This window comes from Tauraco erythrolophus, chromosome 18, assembly GCF_009769465.1.
Source record: "Tauraco erythrolophus isolate bTauEry1 chromosome 18, bTauEry1.pri, whole genome shotgun sequence".
Classification (NCBI taxonomy): Eukaryota; Metazoa; Chordata; class Aves; order Musophagiformes; family Musophagidae; genus Tauraco; species Tauraco erythrolophus.
In genome coordinates, this window is record NC_141482.1 from 13,656,142 (window position 1) to 13,672,634 (window position 16,493).

Genomic DNA, 16,493 nt, shown 5'->3' on the forward strand with positions numbered 1-16,493 from the left:
CCGGGAATGACCTTCTGCATTTGAACACATTGTAGAAAGGCACTTGCGAGATGATCCCAGCAGTGTCTTTATAAATCTTAGCAGTACATGACAGACAGCAGTTAGCAGAAGCAGCAGGCAGTGAGTGGCCTTTGAGACACTGCAAAAGGGATACTTTGACACGTTATCCGTCAGCGAGGGGAAGTCGCTTGGGAGTTGCTTTTGTATCACTGCAGGGGAGTACAAGGAGCTGCTGAATAAAAAGTGGATTTAATCAGACTTACTTGGTGATATCCTTTCACCTCACCCTCCTGATTGTATCTCCGCAGTGAGGAGCTAGTTAATTTTAATGATAAAAGCGGAGACTCTCCTTATTGAAATTTAAATTAGGTTAATGACTAGTGATATGGCTAAAGGGTATAATTTACAAAACACAAATCCCTTATGCAAAAGTGTGTGTGTGTGTGTGTTCAGTATCACATACGGAAATCCCTTAATTTGGATTCGACTCGTTTAAAGCCAAAAATCAAACACAAAAATCTTGTTAGCATTTCCAGGACTGAAAAACACACCACTTGAGCGTCTATTTCCCTCTTCAAAAGGGGAGTCTGCCTTTGAGCAGGCTGAACTCCTGAACATTTTTTCCCTCCTTTCCTCCCCAGGATAATACCTGGATTGTGAGAAGGGCTCAACCTCCATTTCCAAAGGAGGCTGGGGGCAGGTGCTCAGATGTTCCCTTCTCGTAGCTGAAACCAGGTTTTTAAGGATGGAGCCTTCTTTGAATCACCTAATGAAGTTACCAGGTTTACAGCAAGGTTTGAGTCACTGGGGGCTGACCATCTGTCTGCATGTGTTGTAATGGGAACGGAGCATCTCTGATACGATGCCCTTAGTTATTTGTTACCTGTGTTTCAGCAGAAACTGCTGAGGTGCTGGTCTCTCTTGGCAATCTGGCCTAGTGTGTTTGCACTGGGCTTTTACAACATTGCTTGGTACCAGGAGATGCTGGGAAGACATGATATACATGGATCCCTTGTTATGATAGGAGTATCCAGCTTAAATCATAATGCAAGGTAGTGGTTTTAAGCCAAGCTCGTTTTAATGCAATTGGTGCACCACAGAATACTCATACACCCCAAAACATTAGGAATGAGTGGAGCAGCGGAGGAGTGATGAGCTGGAGCACCTGTCTCAGCACCATTTGCTCTTCTGCCTGCAGTCACCCACTTTACCCCAAGCATGTGCCCTGTCAGGTCTCCTTGCCTCCTGTCTGTTTGTGCAGTTGAAGTTACACCTTTGTTGAGTAAATGGGAATGAAATGAAGGAAGTGGAAAAGAGGGAAAGAACATGGAGGACTTAGTGCTATATGTGGTAATACAGCGAGTATGTTTTTTTTCTAACTGGTGGAGCGACAACATCAGTCACACTTGTGCCCAGTATTGTGAGCAGAAAAGAGATCACAAAAAGTAGTAAAATGCAAGAGCACCTAGAGCATTTTTGCTTAAAACTACCATGCCTCCTGCCCAGCCAGTACAAATTTATCACCTTTAATCTGTGCAAACACGGTCCATAGGTGGGATGTCAAACACCGAAGGGTAGAAAAGTGGGGTGGTCCAAAATTTTTGATAAACTTTTGAGCTACTAGTTAATTAAAATGAGAATTTTCTGTGCTTGCCTGTGTTAAGGGACACAAGACTTTGCACACGGTGGTTTTGAGTAGTGCATGAATTGCTCATCTCTTTGGTACTTAAAACAACATCAAAACTAAACTGTGTTTCTGTAGTGTCCTGGTCGGCTGGTGTGTCTGGCCGCCCAGACTTGCAGGAGAACATCGCTCCGACAGGTACTAATGGGCAGCGCGCTGCTAAAATGAACATCAGTTTCCCATTAGAACCAAATGTTTCCTGGTGTCTCTATGAACTGTGGTGTGCATGAAATAAAAACCTCTGACGTTTATGAGGTTCTTTACAATATAGGAGCAAACATTTACTTTTAGTGTCTTAATTTCGTATGGGCATTTTACTTGCCTGGTGCATTCAGTGACATCCTTGCAGAACAGGAATGACATTAAAGCACCACACTGAATTGCTGGTAATTTGTATAACAGAACTCATTCTTTTCTCATCATTTCCCATTTTATGAACATGACATTGTGAATTGGTTTGACTTCAGAGTGCACTTAGGAGACAGCAATGCATGCAGGTTTTTTGAAGTCATCTCAGAGTAAAGTTATGCTGCTTTCTATCTAGTGGGAGTCTGGAAAAAAAAACGTTTTAAAATAAACTAATTAGGAGATGCTGCAGCTTAAATGAGCACAGCAGTAATAATAAAGGCAGGTACTCTGAAACCTTCAACAGACAGAGCCATACATTTGCATCTCACAAATAAATGCAATCAGAGAAGGGGAAAATAGGAAGCATTTCAGGAATATAAATGAAAATGGGTCAGGTTTCTGAGGTGAAACAATATGAAGTCCTTGGACTGACAGCAAAGACTGACTGACCTCACCTGTATCCCTAAGAAGTTAGAAAATGGATGAGGGAGAGTTGCTGTTATAAGCTGGGTCTGGCCTATTCACACTTTGAATCTTAACCATCTGTAATAGATAAATCCATTAATGTTTTCTACAGACAGTAGGTGAGTCAGTGTAACAGTAGCTCAAATCAGAAAGTACAAATCAAAAAGACCGGAAGGTACAGGATGGTTTTTAAATGAGTGAGACCACAAAATTGTGTCGGGAGTGGGAACTACTCAATTAAAAAATGCTTTCAGTGTCTCATGCAGTTGTCCTGGCTTCAAGTCAGATATGAAGAGAGAGAAACCTTTGCTGGTATTAAAACATGCAACAGAAAAGAAAGTAAGGACTGTGTATCTTTATATTTGCAACTACTGGTGTTCGTGCTAGGGTTGCAAGGTGAGCACAGGATGTGTTGTGTATTTTAATCTTCTCTAGGGGGCAGGCTGTTTGGGGCATGGCAATTATGGTCTGGATCTTGCATCATATTCCAGGATCTCCTGCCAGCATCAAACAAAATAATTATAAGCCATGAAATAATAAACAAAACATAACAGTCATTGACTCGGTCTTCAGGGCTTAAGGTCCCTTTTGGAGTTCTGCATAGAAAATGCTGTTGAGGCGAGTACTGGGTTTCGGTGGCAGTTTGGAGGCTGAGAGCTGTTTGCCTTTTTCTCTGTGTGAATTATCCAAGAGCAGTTCATGAGCAGAAGAGGGCCAGGAATGGCAACAGCAGCAGTGCGGACTGTGCTCGGCTTTAAGGCAACAGCGTTCCAGCTCTCAGCATTGCGTAGAATTGGCATTTGCCCACTGCACGTTATTCGTTTCCACTTAATATGAAAGGAAAACCATTCATATGATAGTGTTTCAGTGCACACTTCAGAGAGAGGAGCTGAGTGGCACATGGAGGGATATGTTTCATGCCAGTGCCTGCTGTGAGAGGGAGTGGGAGTGGACTGGGAGAGCAGCTTCTCCCAGTGTTCCTGCTGCAGATAGTTAGAAAACGTCTATGTAATGCAGGCTCCATCTCAGCCCTTCTCACTGAGTTTCCTCTTTCTTATCGGGGTCTCCAGCTTGGAGCCAGCTAGCATGAGCTTGTACAGAATCAGGCGAAATGCAGTCCTGGATGCTGGTCAGTTTTGCTGTTGTCCCTCTAATGCACTTATCAATGCTAACTATTCCTCATCAGATGCTAAGGGTACTTGTTCCCAGAATGCTGTGGTGTTGTGCCCTTCCTCCCCGAAGACCCCAGGCATGTAGCACTGCAAGGACAGAATACAGCTCACCACTAAACTTGGATTGGAAAGACCTGGGAAGTGTTATCTTGTCATCAAGCCATCTAACATTTCAGGGTGCAATTCCTGCTGCCATTACATGTAGGTGAGCTGTGAAACTTTGTCAGGCACCAACACTCTTTAGCGGTACTGAGAACTGGATAAAATTGATGTTTTAGCCAAGTATGTTCCAATGTGATTTAAAATCTTCAGAATTAATCAGTGAATTGTCAGAGAGCTTCAGACTTACTACTTTTTAATAGCATTTTTTATTACTTCCTAATTATAAGGTGAAAAAGGTGTGAGGCACAGCTAATGTTGTAGTTCCTTAAGTGAATCGGAGCAGAAGGTCACAATAAATTGAAAAGTTATTAAGTGCGTACTTTGCTGGAGACATAATGCTTATCATTATAAAACATAAGAATACAGATACTCTTCTTTTTTTAATGTCCACAGATGGCACAAGCTAATTATTCTCATTTGTATAGCACCTTACACCTCTGTAGATTTTTTTCAGAATGTTGAAAAACAGATGATCACGTCTGTTTTTGTAGCTGTGTGAGAGTTTTTCATTAACAAGATCAGGCAGGACCATCTGTGTGTTCTAGTAAAAAGTTTACCACCAACAGTGAATTCAAAACTTTCAAACAATGGATGAATGCATAATTTGTCATGCGTAGATACAGTGCATTGGCTAACAGCCCATGCAGCTTAGTCACAGGTTCCTGAATGCATTTCTTAGCTGTCTTGAGAGGAAAAAACACCAGTCACACTCTCCGTCGTATTGCTGACCGAACAAGGTGTTTAGGTTTGTGCCTTTTATGTAGGTACATGAATTCACCTGGCCCATCTGTGGGCACCTCAGTATTTTGTTGCTTCGGTATTGTCACTGGAGAGGAGCAACCCCAAAGGATGCTGGCTCCAGAGGAGGAACTTTCTCTCCCCTCCGTATGGGGAAATGTGGGAAATAGCCTGGAAATCCAAGAGGAGGTGCAAAGGTAGTTTTACATCATAGGTTATGTGATTTCTTCTCTCTCATAATGAGCACAGCAGGAGGACAGGCAGTTAGGTGCACACTTTGCTGAAAACGTGCTGCACAGCGTAACTTCAGCCTAAAGAAAAAAGTGATTGGAACACGTTAATGTTGAATACAGCAAATGATGGAATAAAAAAGTGTATGGAAGTTAATTGTCTGCTAACTGTGATTCTTCTAAGAGTGTTGTCCCTGTCCTTTCACTTGCAATTTCACGCTGCCCCAGCATTTTCACACTCCCCAGCTGTCTCCCGCTCCTCTTCTCTTGGGTTCAGCGTAAAGAAGCAAAGTGCTTGGAGGCAGGCATCCTTATAACTTCGTGCAGGACCTTGCGAAATCCAGATCCCAGCTGCTCTCCATTCTGTGCCAGAGGAACTGTCCCCAAAATGTGGCAAATGCCCCTACAGAACAAGCAGCCAGTGAGGCAAGTTCTGCAAAAGGGATTTGTTGTGGTGTGGACGGCCAGGCCAGCGTACACTGGCAGGGAGATAGTGGTCAGCACGGGAAGTTGTTCAGAAAGGACAATAAACGGTGAAAACAGATGGGGACAGAGATATCTGTGTATTTTAATTTTGTTTTGTCACTTGTCATTTCAACACGCTGGACACAGCCTGGAGCGTTGAATGGGCTCTTGAGAGATGCTCAGGAAATCAGTGATTTGTAACCCTGATCACTATCAACTTTTCCAGTGTAATCTCCGACTCGCAGGTCTCCCTTGTGAAGTTGTCAACATTTGCTCAGACGTTGTATGCCTTGTTAGCTACAGATGTATATCGCTCGTTAGAGTCAGAAGTGTACCTCGTCTTTCTAAGGGAAGCATTAACAATTCTACTCTGCAAATTAAGGGGTTCATTTAAGTCTCTTCTAACATTGCCATGAAAAATGGTGGCTCGTCCACATGCGTCCTCAGCCAGTCTCGTTTTCATTAGAGTACATCAATTTGAGAGAGGATTTCATCTCGGAGTGTGGTTCTGTAATGAGAAGATGCCTTTGTGTCCTACATAATCCACATAATTAGTGTATTTTGGAGTCAGCTCAGATGGGATTTTCAAAAGCTCAGTGCATGGGCTACTCTCAGGTTTAGTTTTATTGAGAAACTTAAAACTTACCCCAGGCTAAAATGGGGAGCTTTCGACATCCCTATAGCCAGTGTGAGAACAACTATCTGATGTTGCTTGGAGTGTTTCGCAGTTTGGCACCTGTCATCTGGGTTTTCTTGGATGAACCATTTAACTTTTCTCCTTCTCAGGTTCTTGATTTTGCGAAAGGGGGATAGCGATGCTTTTGTATCACAAAGAAGCTTTTCTGAATTTTAATTAACGACTGGCATGTTTTGGTATTCGGGGAAGAAGTCTCACTTGAATTATTGCTTTGTGAGATTATTGTTTTTAGAATGGCATGTGAAGAATTTCTTCACATATATTTCATCTTCTCTTGGTATCCTTCATCTTCCTTGTTCATATGTCCAAAATGTAATTATAAAGTGTTCCCTTAGGAAATAAAAATTCTAAGTGGACTCTTTCAAGCCAATTCTTGATATTTTGGGAGGAGGGAGGGCTACTTTTGTCGCTTCTTTTGTTACTTTATTTGTACTGCGGTGGTATTTAGCAGCTGCAGTTGTAGGCACCATTGTACTAGGAGCTGTACAAAATAAACACAAAAAACTTGATCCTTGCCCTTGTGGGTTTGCCATTTCAGTGTAAGACTGGACACGTTTGATGAATCGAGATGGACAGATGGAGCGAGTCCTCAGAAACAAAGACAACAATTTCCGCACAAGAGGCAGGCGTCCAGCACGCCAGCTGCACAGCTACTGTCGAGATTTTTTTTTATATGCTCTGGCAAAGGAGATGGTTTAAGGAGGGAAACGTGAAGGTAACATTGCTGCTGCCTCACCAGGAGCTCTTCCAAAGTGATGGAGCAGCAAGGGACAAAAGGCAAAGCTACTTGGTTGAGAGCAAGAGGGACAAATGCCAAGGCTCTGGTGGCGTGGGGCAGGGGAGAGAAGTGTTTGAGGGGTCGGACACTGAGCTGCTGCTTGGCGCAGTGGAGAAAAGGGACCCAGGGGTGTGCAATGAAATGAAGCAGCGTGGTGGAAGGGACAGCCAGGAGGTGTGATCCTCACTGGGGGCTTGAGGCTGGGCTTGAGCAGATCAAGAGGGCATTTATGAAGGTGACAGGAGGGAAGCAGGGATGAAGCTCCACAAGCAGTTAGGTACTTGAAGGAAGGAAATCCACTCCATCACTGAACATGACCCAACTCTGGTAGAATTTGTTTTTCTGGTTGTAGTCCTATTTTTGTTGTAAATATAGTCGATTGTAGCCCATTTTCCTAATCTAACACCAGCGCCCCCCAAAACAAATGATGGAACAATTCATTTATTGGCTGTCATATAATTTTGTTATAAAAATATAACCTTGTAAAAATGATAACCAGAATATTTCAGTACAGTATTCTCCAGCCATGGAGGATGCAAGAGTTCGTTTTTGATTCTGCCATATTTAAAAAAAAAAAAAAAAAAGTTAAACCTTCAGGATATACTGATGCCTCCTACAGTTTGGGAATTTTAAATCCATGTAGAAATGTGCTTCGCCACACTTTTTTGACTAGCCCTGTGTCTGCATTTTTAATGATAGGTGTTCTTCCAACTAGTGCTCAACTTCCTGCTTTCTCATTAAAAGCCAAGGCTAAGGACAGATCAAGTGTTATGGTGGGAAGATGTGTCACAGGAAGAAAAGAAAAATAGCAATCCAGAGAAACCCATCCCAGTTTGATACTTACTGTCTCTGTTACAACCTGAAAGGTATTGTTAGCTAAAGCATCATTCCTGTAGCTACCCAAAGGCATAATTGAGAATCATTTTGCAGACACTGTTATTTTGTATTTTAAATTAACTAAATAAAAGTTATTTGTCTCTTCCTTTACCCTCACTGGAAGACCTCTGGTTACTTTTAACCAAGATTCCCGGCCTTAATAGTTGTGCTGTAAGATAAGATGATCAATCGCCTGGTAATGAGCGAGCGCTCTGCCTCCGTAAGAGCTGAGAATATTACTATGGGTGTGAGCTCTTCAACTCGGTATTGTGAGATGATGAACTACCTTTTAATAGAACATTAACATTAATCTAAACAAGATTAGTGGAGCAAAGCTTTGTAGGAATAAGCTTGCTCAATTAAAACAGATGGTCTTCCATGCTGAATTCCATTATGTTAATAAAGCCTCCCTTGCATACCCACACACTTGCGCGTGCTTCCGTGAGCTCTCTTTCTGCCAGTTGCTAGGAGTGTGGTACATAAAAATTTGCTTAGCTTTGTGCTACAGTGCTCATTTTACCACCTTTTACTCTGAGAGCTCTTCAGAATTTCATATTTATCAAATTATTTCTGAATGATTAACACAAGATCTTTACATTTTCTTCTAATTACACGTCTGTCATTAATTTTCACTATTTCTTTTGCCCCAAGCCTTTCAGAGAAGGTGGAGAGCGATACGATTCAGCAATTAGAATCGGCTGCGAGCACGATTAAGGCTGTCTAAAACCAGGGGAGAAGAAAAAAATCTAAGACTGCAGCAACACTAATGTGTAGTGTTAGCCAAAATTAATGATCAAACCTTGCATTTTAGCATCGTAATATTGTTTCAAGCAAAATGGCTTTACATTTGGAAGTAACGCACAGTCACAATCTAATCACTACTTTTTCCTCCCAGACAAGCTTTTACTGTTCATTACTATAAGATACAGAATTTTGTTGCTTCAATAATTATTTTTTTTTCAGGACTGAAACACTGCAAAATAGTCACATGTATTAGGAGGCCTTAAGCTTTTCAGTGTTTTTTTAAATTCCTTGCTGTAAAGAAACCTCTTAAGGAGTAATTCATCTCTAATGCAATCCTTTCAGCCCAAATCAGCTAAATTAAAAGGTGGCATAAACAGGCATGATTTCACCTCGTGTCCCCACACCCTGCCTTGCTGCTAAGATGGAAGAGAATTTTGCTATTCTATCTCTCTAGAGCTAAACAGAAAAAAGCACTAAATATTGTGTAGCTTAAGTTTTAAGGCTTGGAGCTAGCAGGATGTAACAATAGAATACAAGTTACTGCTTTCTCCTTCACTTATCCTAGTGTATTCTTTGCCGACTTGATCACCTTTTGACCCTCGTTTGCCACCTAAAACAGTATCAGAAAACTGCCTGAATTCACAGCTAACAGAGAAGAACCCTGGTCAGGAGGTTGTGATGTAGTTACCTACCAGTCCTTTGGATGCTCCTTATTTAGAATGGCCCTAAACCTGCTAGGTCTCGGTTGGCTCTTCTTTGTTCCCTGGTAGATCAGGTAGAGTTTCAAAAGTTGAAGTGACAGTATTTGTTTGTCAAGTGATGGAACTTGTGAAAATGAGTACAGTTTGGCCCAGCTGAGGACCTTTGTCCTTCAATCTTCCCTTTAGCTATCAGCTTGAAAATCAGACAACGGCATAACATGCCAAATGGAGCCAAGATTTTCAAGACTGTCACCACCAAGCGTTGGGGTGAGAGGTTGGAGAAGGCACAAACGCCTTCTATGGCTCTTCTGTGAGATGTTGAATAGTAGGTGAATAAAATTTGTTAATCCCTTAGTTGATTTCCTGCCTTGTCTGTGATATTTGGTGCTGCTCAATTCGAAGCTCCCTTTTAAATCAAATGACCCAAGTGCTTTTCCTGTACCCAGAAATAGAGAGGTGACTTCTGGAAAGGAAGTAAACGGTCATGTGTGTGCTCTGTGTTTCAGGTGTGAATTACTTTTTTGGGGAAATACTATCTTGAGAGCCAGTCTGCCTGGTAGATGCTAATCTGGACTGGAGGAACAAGATTATAGGGTGAACAGAAGCTCTTAATTACTGGTGGTCACTGGAAACTGGTTGATGGATGTGTATACCACTATTCAGTCTTCTGTGACTTAAATGTAAACGAAATTTAATGTAAAATTATGTATGACTGACAACTCATTAACTATAGTCTAAAATCAACTAATATGCTGGTGGGAGTGTTGGCTTTTCATTTCTCAGGTTTCCATGGCTGACTTTTCCATAAACTAGAGACTGAGGCGTCTCTAGTTTGTAACTCAGAAATACAGCTTTCCAGTAAAGATAAATGAACAGTAAATCACAGGAGAAAGGAGGAGGTGTTTTAGAAGTGAAAGACTGTTTCAGAGGATAAGCTTTCTACCCTTAAAGCTCATAGAGTTTGCAAGATAAGGGTTAGCTCATGAAGAAATATCCATTCGGTTCCCAGTAACAGCGAATGCAGGGGCTTGGTACGAGTCGTCAATCATTGTCAAAAACGAGCAGTGCCACACAAGGACGAGAGGTGTGTGAAGTGAGCTGCAGAGCGATATCTCACTGGTTTCTCTTGCACCAGCTGAGCATAGCCGAATGGGATATTGGTCCTTTGCTGCTTAAGCAGCCAGAAATAACAGGGTAGAGAGCTAACATATACTATCGCCGCGCCGCAGGGGCGTTGTGTAGCGCGAGTACCCGAGGAGTAGGGCTGCATAAACATATGACAGCGGTTTTAAACAAGACAGCCTGTATTTTTCTTTCTGAAACTACTAGTTGGGGGGGATCTTCCCCAGGTGGTTACATTCTTCCCCACTACCGTTTCATTTTACAGCATCAATCCCTTTGGTGCTCAGGGAAATAAGCAGCTGTCAAGCCAAGCGTGCTGCAGATAGGTGCCATGCAGATGTCCTGGCCGCGTGCACGCAGAGGAGAGCACTTCAGCATCGCTTGCCCTCTTGCACATCCTACCTTCCTGTCCGTGTACAGTGGTGGGGGCTCCTAGAGCAGTTTCGTGACCTCATTTTCATCACATGAGGACACAGGCCACAGTGTTTTGGGAGGTGCATTCACAGGAGAGAGTCTTGCAAAGAAGGACTTGCCCATGGCAGCCAGGTGTTTTCTAGACATTGAGAAAAACATTAAGGTTAAGCATACAGATCCGGATCATCCTCATTCAAGGCTGGTGGTGTGGCTGGTTGGGGTTCAGTGGAGCTCAATGTCTGCCTCATCTTCCAAATAATGGCCTGGTTGTGAGATGGATTCACCATGCCAGAGTCAGATAAGAACGATGGCAAATGGCTAAGTAGAATAATTTACAGCATAATTAACTGGTGGTGCATTTAAGTGTAGTGACTGAGCATCTATGCTTGAGCACAAAAATAATCAAGGCCACATATTTCAGTAGTGAAATATGGGATATCTTTAAAAGCCCTGGACCCTGATGTTTCTTACAGACAAGATAAAGTTGTTAATGTATCAACGAGCATGAATCAGAAGGGCTCCTTGAAGTTTCTATCCACTTTTGGACAATTTTCAGAAACTAATTCAAATGACAGAGTGTGGGTTCTTGCTAGTATTTACATGCAAGAAGAAATAATACTCTGGTTTGACAACCACATTTGTCCTTATATATGATATGTCTTTAGTACAAGACTACTTATGAGAAACTTTTGGACATTAGAGTAGTCAAAGGAACAACTGGGTGGGCAATAGGAAGTCTCTTCAGACAAAGTGAGGCAGTGGCTGGTGAAGTTTTGAGTTTATTTTGCCAGAGTAGAAATGTTGTCATATTGGAGCCACAGAGGATTCCTCATGGTTAGTTCCTCTTTTCTGTGCTCTTTTCTTGTGCCTTTTTCTGTTTGCCCAGTAGTCTGCATGAGTTGTTCATACTTTTTGTTGTAAAGGTCAGAAATATCATTAAAACTGTATGAATTATGGACTGAATAATATTTTTCTTGTTTCTTATTTCAACTTTTCCCTGGTATTTCATTAAAAAAAGGTAGAAGATGGTTACTTTCAGTAAACTTTTTGTGGGGTTGGAAGTTTTGGTTTTGATTAATTCAGGTATAGCACCTGGTAATAGACATGAAATTGCTGGTTGATGTACCATTTATTGTTACTGCAGGTATGGAACATGAGGGAAATTTAGGAAAATTTCATATTTCCAGGCAAAATTCTTCGTTAAACCTGTGCCAGTCTCCATACTATGGTCTGTTATTAGGTCAATTCACTCATGTTATATTGTAGACATTAAAGGAAAAAAAGCAGAAAAATTCCCCTTGTAGGCTGAGTCAATAATACGAGGCATCCCTATACATGAAAGAGGGCAGATTTAGATTAGATATAGGGAAGAAATTTTTAACTCTGAGGATGGTGAGGCATTGGCACAGGTTGCCCAGAGAAGTAGTGACTGCCCCATCCCTGGAAGTGTTCAAAGCCGGGTTGGATGAGGCTTTGGGCAACCTGGTGTAGTGGAAGGTGTCCCTGCCCTTGGCAGTGGGGTTGGACCTAGATGATCTTTGAGGTCCCTTCCAACCCAAACTATTCTGTGATTCTATGAATGTTTTAATTGGTTAATGGAGTCTATTCATGCAAGTAAATTTTGTAGAATATCCTGCTTTTTCTGTAAAGGGAGACTTTTTGTTGTTTGGATGGTTACTGTTTTTTCTTCCTTTCTTATCACATAGTAGAAAGGTAATGTGATTAATGAACAACTTGAATTAATTGGAAAAAAATGAGATAAACAAGTACCTATTATTCCTCATCTTTGTATATTAGCTTAAATTGAGACCTGATCCATGATGAATAATTAAATAGTAAAAATTAAACTTATGGTCATAGCAAGGCAGTATAAGTGAATGCATATGTGTTCTGTGAAAAAAAAAATATTTTAGTACTTAGAATAAATCTGGAGGTTTAATTTCATCACGTAACTAACGAAGTGTTTACATTGAGCTAGACATCACTGACAGCGGTAGCTGACAGTCCTTACTGAGGCCTGGTTTTGGAAAAACTGCAAATGTGTGACTGGAAAGTGTTGAAGTGCTGCTACCCATGTTGGTAACAGGACGTAAAAGCCAACGCAGCGTCCTCTTGGGGTCGGTGCCAACAGCTCCCTTCACATCTGGAAGGAGAGGGTGTATCTCCAGCTGAAGTGTCCATCACTCTATGGTACCTATCGGTAAATTGGGATCGTTGTCTTTTTAGGCTGTTGATGTCTGTGTAGTTTGTAAAAGAATTGGGAATCAAGGTTTGGTAAGGCTTTCTTTGATACCATTCATCACGCTCGTTTAACCTTTAAAATATATCACCCAGTCGATGTTTCTTTTTCAACCAATCGATAAATAAATAATAAAAGAAAAAAGATGACAACCTCATAGCTGACTTTTATGTCTTCAAATGGCCTGACTTTTTGATGTCAGCTTAAAACACTCAGAATTGAGCTGATGTGAAAGGGGACCAGACAACACGATGATGGGTAGTACTAAGAAAACTTCCATGGAATATGATATTTTTTAATCATGTTTCCTCTAGCAATCACTTCAGAATGGTAAGTAGTAGATGTCAGATTTGGAAGAAGAGGAGGTATCTGTTTACATGCAAAACTTCTTAATTAAAAAAAAAGATGCAGACCCAAGATATTTGTTACATTCATGTTACTCCATCTTGAGGGTTTATTGGTGTGCAGAGAAGGGTCATGCTGTGTGCTGACACTGGAGTGAGGGAAACTCAGATATTGGCCCTTTTTGCTTTCCAGTTTCAGCAGTTCTAACATCTGTGGAAATTTCTCTTTTCCATCATATTCCCAGAAATTCTCTGCCATGAGTAGGACAGGATTTCTACATAAGTGCTTGGACCTGAACTGCCCAGCCAGTGCGTTGGGCTTGCAGAGGGTTACTGGTCTTCATGGAGGGTGTTTGTGTAGGACCACTAAACGTTTCCAGAGGACTCGATCACTTAATAGAAATGTTACGACATTTCCACAAATAGATTTCGGTCGTTTGGTTAAAATGAGGAAAAAGGTTGGTTGGGTTTGTCACATCCTTTGTTTTTTACAGAATTAGTTTTGATGGATGAAGCGGTGGGAGACAGTTCTGAAGTTTGCGAGAGGTATTTATTTATTGCACTGTATGTTCTTTTATGGTGGTAGTTATTCAACCATACAAATTAAAAAGTCACTTCTAAATCAACTTATTGCCAGAAAGATCAAGGATTTCATCAGAAAGGAAAAAAAGAAAACAACTTAGACAAAAGCCCTCTCAATATGAAGGCTTCCAACTACTGCATTCCTGAGTATATTACTCTTTCCCAGGGGAGAAAGAATGTTTTATTCTTCAGGCACAGTCTGGATCTGTCTCTTCTGCTGAGAAAGTGCCACCTTAGAGAGGTTCTTTAACATGTTGACACCTGACCATTGAAACTGGCTCAACACCCCCAAACAGCCCCCGGGAGCAGTCAGAGTGGTGCAATAATGGGTGATTTTTATTCGTTGCCACACTAGTTAACATTAGAAGCACTAGTGAGTTTTGTACTCTATTTTCTTTGGGGTTTTATTACAATAAAAAGCAATTTCTTTAGTCTCATCCTATTCAGGAAATCGAGTAAAGGCTTGCTTGCTAATCAGTGGTTTCAGTGGTATTTTTACTGTGTCTAAAAATCCAGTATAGGGATTTCCTTAATAAAGGCCATATGCATATTTTAAAGTGTATTTTTGTACTATTTTTAGAAAGAGCTTTCAGTTTGTAGTTAATAGCATAGAAAAAACATCTAGATGGATAAAACAAATACAAATACAATAGTTACGAGATCTACTCATAATTAAAATCCAAGAGGAGTGAAGACATGCAATAAATCAGAGTTTATATGAACCAGATGTTGTCTATTTTGGGCAGTGGTGGAACTCCATGTGGCCCTCAGAGATGAGGCTGATGCTTTGTGGACAATAAAATAGCTTTTCTGACAGCATCTGCTCGCCTGTGTGTCTTATGCCAGAATTCACACACCTCTGTTGTTTGCTGCTCTTCAGCCCAAAGTTGGCCTCGTTTTAGCCTTCTGCAGTTGGATAGTGTATCAGGTTTTCGTGGCAAGGTTTTGGTAGTGGGGGGGCTACAGGGGTGGCCTCTGTCAGAAGCTGCTAGAAGCTTCCCCTACGTCCAATAGAAACAATGCCAGCCACCTCCAAGACGGACCTGCTGCTGGCCAGGGCTGAGCCCCTCAGCAATGGTGGTAGCACCTCTGGGATAATGTACCTAAGAAAGGGGGGAAAAAAACCCCATGCAACTGCAGCTGAAGAGAGGAGTGAGATTATGTGAGAGAAACAACTCTGCAGACACCAAGGTCAGTGGAGAAGGAGGAGGAGGTGCTCCAGGTGCTGGAGCCGATTCCCTGGCAGCCCGTGGTGAAGACCATGGTGAGGCGGGCTGTCCCCATGCAGCCCATGGAGGTCCACGGTAGAGCAGATATCCACCTGCAGCCCATAGAGGACCCCACACTGGAGCAGATGGATGAGTCTGAAGGAGGCTGTGACCCTGTGGAAAGCCCACGCTGGAGCAGGCTTCTGTCAGGACCTGTGGACTCATGGGGGACTCACACTGGAGCAGTCTGTTCCTGAAGGACTGCGCCCCATGGGAAAGACCTACGCCGGAGCAGTTCGTGAAGAACTGCAGCCTGAGAGAAGGACTCACATTGGAGAAGTTCGTGGAGGGCTGTCTCCCGTGGGAGGACCCCACGCTGGAGCAGGGCAGGAGTGTGAGGAGTCCTCCCCCTAAGGAGGAAGAAGCAGCAGAAATGATGTGTGATGAAATGACTGCAACCCCCATTCCCCATCCCTCTGCACTGCTGACGGGGAGGAGGTAGAGAAATCAGGAGTAGAGTTAAGCCTGTGAAGAAGGGAGGGGTAGAGAAAAGTGTTTTGAGTTTATTTCTCATTATCCTGCTGTGATTTGATTGGTAATAAATTAAATTAATTTTTTCCCATGTCGACTCTGTTTTGCCCATGACGGTAATTGATGAGTGATCCTTCCCTGCTCTTATCTCAACCCATGGGCCTTTCATTATGTTTTCTCTCCCCTGCCCAGCTGAGGAGGAGTGATAGAACAGCTTTGGTGGGCACCTGGTGTCCAGCCAGGGTTAACCCACCACAGAGCATTTATGGAGCTTGGTAGTTTTAAAAAGCTTTAAAATGGAGGAAGAAAGAATTTGTTTTCTGTAAGAGAGAATCCGCACAGGTAGTGGGAAGCTGCTGGTGAAGCATCGCATCCTGCATCAAAGAAACGTGCCATTGTTGTGAGCGTTTTGCAAAAACAATTCTGTTTTAAAAGCAAAGTGAAAATAAATCTGATCTCTCAAGGCTGATGCTATCTGTGGTCGGAAGCAATTTGATCATAACCCACTTTATATCTGTCTCTTCCTGAAGTTCCCTATCTTAAAATGACTTTGTTCCTGGGACTACTCGCTGCCATAATCTAAACTGGTCTTTGCTGTCAGTGGCACGTGTATAATGACATTTTACTGCTTGTCTTATCCAGCATGTCCAAGGTCTCCTACTGCTAATTGTTGTGTTATTAGCTGCCCACGCGGCCCTGGGGGCAGAAGTGGCACCAGCGCTGCAGCACCGCTGGATGGGCTCGTACCGGGTGCGTGGGAGACGCATCCCTCCCGCAGGACCTCCGTGCGCTCCAGTCCCCTTTCAAAATGTGGGGGGACATAGAGGGCAAGGTGGGCTCTGGCCGACCGCCGGCTCTGCACACAAGATGGTACCAATAGGGGGTGAAATGCAAATTTTATTGCAGCAAGACAATGTTTTCCTTTTGGATTCTGGGTTTTGTGTGCTTTTGGAAAGCAGTTGGCAGCCACAGCAAGTATGTTTACAAAAAGAG

At 42.4% G+C, this 16,493-nt stretch overlaps 1 protein-coding gene across 2 annotated transcripts in view; it reads left to right on the plus strand.

The window, feature by feature from the left end:
• Positions 1–16,493, plus strand: part of CDH4 (cadherin 4) — a 459,932-nt gene that overhangs the window by 254,168 nt on the left and 189,271 nt on the right. The window lies entirely within an intron of this gene.